Source organism: Myzus persicae, unplaced genomic scaffold (assembly GCF_001856785.1).
Source record: "Myzus persicae strain clone G006 unplaced genomic scaffold, MPER_G0061.0, whole genome shotgun sequence".
Lineage (NCBI taxonomy): Eukaryota > Metazoa > Arthropoda > Insecta > Hemiptera > Aphididae > Myzus > Myzus persicae.
This window is the reverse complement of record NW_019103949.1, coordinates 143,310-149,309: the sequence shown is the minus strand read 5'-3', so window position 1 is coordinate 149,309 and position 6,000 is coordinate 143,310. Positions and strand designations below refer to the sequence as shown.

The 6,000-nt window shown below is 28.5% G+C and overlaps 1 protein-coding gene across 2 annotated transcripts in view; it reads left to right on the top strand.

Moving 5' to 3' along the window:
- Positions 1–2,457: 2,457 nt before the first annotated feature.
- The window catches only part of LOC111036789 (GTPase-activating Rap/Ran-GAP domain-like protein 3), a 121,018-nt gene continuing 117,475 nt past the window's right edge, over positions 2,458–6,000 (top strand). The window contains exon 1 of one of the 2 annotated variants that reach the window (XM_022318975.1): positions 2,458–2,696. The gene's annotated coding sequence lies outside the window, so the exon portion shown is untranslated. Of the gene's footprint in view, positions 2,749–6,000 lie in introns of both variants that reach the window. The other variant, XM_022318976.1, reaches the window with a different exon arrangement.

The window sequence follows — 6,000 nt, the reverse complement described above, 5'->3', positions numbered from 1 at the left end:
TAAAAATATGTGCATTTAAAGTAGTTTTCTCATTCTAAAATAATATTTTCATTTACCTTATTTACCTTATTTATTATACTACGGACTACCTTTTTATCAAAAATAATATAATTTAATTTTAAATGTTTGAATCATATAATTTTAAAAACAACGGTAAATACCAACTAGGTTTACTGCTAAATGTACAAAATATAATTCCAAGTTTGACTTTTAAAAATTTTATGTTTGTTCTTTTCGCTTACTATTAGTTTACATTAATTTTATAATTATGACTAATTTTTGTTCAACTTTCAACAAATGTACACAAGTCTACGTAATAATTACATTATACGTACCTATAATAGATTCACCAACGTTGGTGCTCTATAATAAAACATTTTTTTGTCTTAACCTAATCTAACCAGGAAAATTCTGACAAATACTTCCTTGAGATTAAGTTCAGGTGCGGACACATAGGATTATTACCCGACACTGAAATTTAATTTAGAGTCATAAAATGTTATAGTTGACAGGTCAACGGAACATTCTTCTTAATGTATAAAAGTTACACGTCCGTCAATTTAAGAAACTAAATACCTACCTAAAGTACTGCTCAAAAACCGTTTTTGAAAATATTGTAATTTTTAACTATTACAAAATCAAGTTTTTATAATTTCAAAATAACCCCAATATAGTTCGATACATCACCTTTTGTTAATACTAATAAGTCGTATGAACTGATCCAGATTTTACAATTTTCAATTGTTAAACTTTTCCGTGATTTGAGGGGAGTTATGTCCAAATAAGGTTTACAATGCTTATTAAATGTATTAAAATAGTCTATAATCGTTAACCACGTCAAACTATAATATTATTATCCTTCCAGTAGTTGTATTCATTTCTAAGATCTACGAATCTATTTCTACACTCATCTCATCGACATCGATCCTGTGGATTATTGCATATTATTAAAGTATTATTTACGTTATTATTATTACGCTAAGCTAGCTGCAGATTACAAACCACACGCTGCGTGTGCGCTCGTGGTTGCCGTGATTTGGTGTTCACAGGAAACTCACCAAGCATCAGCCGGAAATGGATATATGCGCTTATACAATATGTATTTCACTATATTATTATAATATAAACACATATACCGAGCCAATACCGTTAGACAGACTGAGTTACGATCAATTTGTGTTTCTCATAACCTAACCTAGACGTATATAATATATAGGTAACACTCAGCTTCGATATTAAAACATATTACGAGTAACGACTAATTTACAACAATGACTGATATACAAGAACTGGTACACTAGAAACCACCCTCAAAGTTGAAATTCAGTGAATTTTTACTGCTCCCGAAGACCGAAAGTGGACACGGAAATCAAAAATAAATAAATACAAATAAAAGTAATAATTGTAAAACCAATACATTCATCACTGGGTTCTGAATTTACACCAACCAAAACTTAAATGATTTTAGAAAACAAAAAAAAACTACTGGAAATTGGATTGGTTTGAGTATAGAAATACGTCGCAGTCTGAGAATAATTGCATTGAGAAACTTTATTAAGTATAGCAGCTGACAAGATTCAGATTTCATCTTTAGATAATAAAGTCATTAAAATACTGAACTGGATTCCTATTTTTACTATCTAATAAATAAATTAAATTTATTACAGAATGATAATCACAGTGAGTATAAAATATTATGATCATCCCACCGTTTTGCATAATATAATATTTAATTGTTAGGTGGGTCCTGAATCCTGATGCCAATCAAAGGAAATAAAAAATCTTATGTGTTTATATACGTGTTATCTCTTATCTAGTGATCTCCACTTGTTTCATTTAATTTGTATCCCAACGGCTGAAGTGAGAAATAATTTTCAATTATAACGTTATAGTTTATTTTAATAATATATTTTTGTTTTCTATTTTCGAAATACTTGTATACAGCACTAGTTGTCTACGAAATGTATTCTATTGCAGTATGATGTGTTATAAGTATTGATGCTCTTACATTACCACTCAACATTTTACTTGAAAGTTGAAGTCACTTACATTACTCGACAATCGACATCTCACTTAATAATTTTATATTGTCGACACGGCGAACAAACTCGATTTATTTGAATTTCACAATTTATATAATACTACAATATTGCAGTCATTTCATCGAGATATTATTGTGGCCGAGTGAATGACGTTTCTAATACGATAACTATTGAAATGTAATACATCAACGGGCATTGGAGTGTAATTTTTAAAAATTCGGTCTGTCGGACTCATGTAATGTTGGCGACGCCTGTCGGTGGACTACGGCGACAGGGCAAACGGTCGGTTGTTCACCGACGGGCGCGAAAACAGCCGGCGGCGGTCGCGGTCCACTAGGTAGCGACACGCTGGCGTCACGCCGTGGCTCGCCGCCGACCGGCTGATGATCGGGCGGCACGCGCACGTGTTGCAGTGCGAATCCGTCGTCGGTCAGCCGCTGCCGTCCGCTACGCTGTCACTCTCGCCCAGTTCGACTCGTCCGTCGTCGGTTTCGTTGTACGCAAGCGGATTTAGTTAGTGAATTAATAATTATTAAATCGTCGTAAAATACTGTACGTACACGTTTTATGTGTGTACATGTAGGGTACTGGGTAATCGCCTTGGAACGTTCTGTGTTTGGTAGCCGCTGGAGATGATTTAAATCGGAAAAATAGGTACCTATCGTGTAATATTAAAAAAAAAAAAAAAAGCGGTAGCGATATTAAGGTATGTTGACACAGAAAAATGCATAATATAATTTTGGGTTATCATCAGGCCAGGTTTAATATAAATATAGGGACGTCCTATGCATATTTACCTCATGGGTTCACACTACACACTGCACAGACGTATCGCACAATAGTAGATAGCTAACTGTTGATAAAATGGACGACGGATATTGTTTCAGAGAAAACTTTTAAATAGTTTATAACGTAGTATATGACGCATGAATAATAATTTTTTTGTTTCGAAATTGTTCGACAATTTTAGAAAAACGACCCTTTAGGGTTTCATACAGAACAGTTGCACGTGCCAGGTGTAGGTGAATATGAGTTTTTGTCTAACTATAAAATTACATAACTGATTATTTAGAAGCTGGCCTCCAAGCACACCAAGTGCTTTTACATTGAGTATTTTTTATTTTAGACAATTTTGATAAAAGTATTCTTATTAGTTCAAGTGGATTCCTTTTTTTCCCTAACAAGCTTTTGTGTGAACATCTTACTATAATATATAATCGAAAAATGTGTGTGATAAGTTATCACTGATATCCTACTGCTTACCGATTTACCAAATCTCATAGTATAGGTACCATAAGAAATAATCAACAACATCAGGAATAATTAATAATATAGTCTAATTGCCAATCCTGAGTGATGTATATTATTGAAATGTTAAATTGTCCACAGTGTTATATACTTTTCTAATAAGTATAAAATGCAAACACCATCGCTGTACAGTTGTTTAGGGATTTTGTATAATTGTACATATTGTGTGTATGTGTGTGTGTCAATAGCTATTATTTAGGAATTTGTCTTAGGATTGTATTCATAACTAATTAAGTATAAAATACGATGCCAAAATTATTTATTACCTGAGAAATTAATTATGTTTTTCTTTAACAAAATAATAATATAATATCTATTATTGAAGGATATATATTTATTCAGAAAGTTTATAGTTGGCATAGTTGTAATTTATACTAAATTATATTACAACATTTAAATTATTATTTATTATTTACACATAATAATGCACATATTAACATACATCAATTTAATGTATTGTATAATTAGGAATCATTTATACTGAAAAGTCTGTACCATACCACTTTTATAAATGCATAATATCTGTATTTTAGTAATTTGGTTTCGTCTACGCACAAATAGTTGTACATATTATTAGGTAGGTCATAGATATACACAAAAACCTGACAAATGTTTGTTTAACAACTAGAACTAGGGAAAACATTTAACTTGAGTTTGCTTAAGTTTTTTTTTTGTTTTGTTTAATTACTTACAGTCTTACAATAATATTCTAAATAGATCAATCCCTACAAATATAATATATGTATATAAAATATCGCGTTGTATAAATATTGAACATAATTGAAAAATGGAAAATCAAGTCATTTTGGAAAAAAATCATTATTACTATGTAAAGTAGAGCTACCTACTGTATAACATTATATTTTGATATTCAACTAAATTCGAATAATAAAAAGTGGTTGATACTTTCGTATGACAATTATACTAAGTTCATAATATATTTTTCGTAACTAAAGATTTTGAATAAATGTTAAAAATACAAACACATATTGAACTCATATTATTTCATTCTTATTTTTATTATATTTAATATCGGTGGAAAAAATTGCTCAATATCAATCACTCGCCCAAATGACACTTGTTAATATATAATTTATTCAAATGAGTGCTTTATAATAGTTAAATATTTACCTTGAGTGTATGTTCAAGTGGTATGAAATTATTATTCATTGCATTTATATACTTGTTATACAATGTCGCTAAACATATATTTATATAGGTACTGTAACTGTCAATCTCGTATTTGCTTATTGCTTGAAAAATATTCTTTTTAACTTTTTTTTTGTCGATATAATGGCGCATACAATTGTTTTATACTTTTTAAATTATGTTGTAATTAATAAGAACAATAACTCTCATCTTACTAAGTATTAATTTAATTAAAGTGTTAAACTCTTGTAATATATATTAATATACATTTAGAATTTAGGTGCGCATATCTTATTAGATTACTATTATTGTAGGTACTTGGTACCTATTGTTATTACTTTTATAGTAACATCATTTATACCTTAAAATTAACTGGAACTTTTGCTAGATATATTCTTAATATGTTTTTATTTTAAACTTGGTAAAATGTATATTTATAAATTTGATTTTATATGAATTATTGTAAGACTGTTTTACTTCTCGATTGATACTATTAACTATTATACTCCCATACACGACTATACATACCATGTACATTCATTAATTATTTAAGATAATATATTATGCAGTAACTTAATTTGCAAAATAGTTCTAACTTTTTTGATAAAAGGTACCAAACCACCTAGTTAATGTTTTCAAAGTATAAATAGACTATTATACGAACTGATTTTATAACTATAATAATAGTGACCTAGCTATATACAATAATGATTTAAAAACGTGGAATTTTTTTATTTTTTTATTTTGTATGACGTTTTGACAGCTTATAATCAAACCTGATTGTGAATCATATTTTATTTTATACGTTTTAAGCTTTCAAATCGTAAAAAAAATACAATTAATATGTTTTTTTTATAAAAATATAAAGTATAAAACATACATATAGTTAAAATAAAATTGTTAAGATTCCTTTTTATGGATGTATACAACAAGTACAAAATAAATTATTAGACTAAAAAATAATTTAAAGATGTATGGTAAAAATATCTACCATATGGTATTAAAATCTAACATTAAATGTTCACTTATATTAGTTGAATTTCAGTTATGCTTAATAATTATTTGATTCTAGTAGAAATTGTCTATTTAATATCTCTGCTATTCATTTTATTCTCAGTAATTTTTTAATCATTAATTGTAGCTTTCGTACTATGATAATAAAATGTTCTAACTATTTTATTTAATTAGAAATGAATGTTACTTTATGTGATTGATTTTTTAAATATGTGTAACATTTTGACTGTACCGCATGATTAAAAATTTTTTGTATTGAAAAATAATGCCATGTAAAATGTACTAAAACATCAATCTTAGTTCACTGAAAAAGATCATATCATCGTGTATATCTATAAAAATAAATAAAATGTCGGTATTGTTTTTTCCTTACAAAGTGATATGAGAATAAGATTTTGAAAGTGGTTCATATGATATGCGATTTTTAAGGCTTACACAATCAGATTTTACTACCCAAGTTCCATTATTCACTTGTCAATATTGTCAT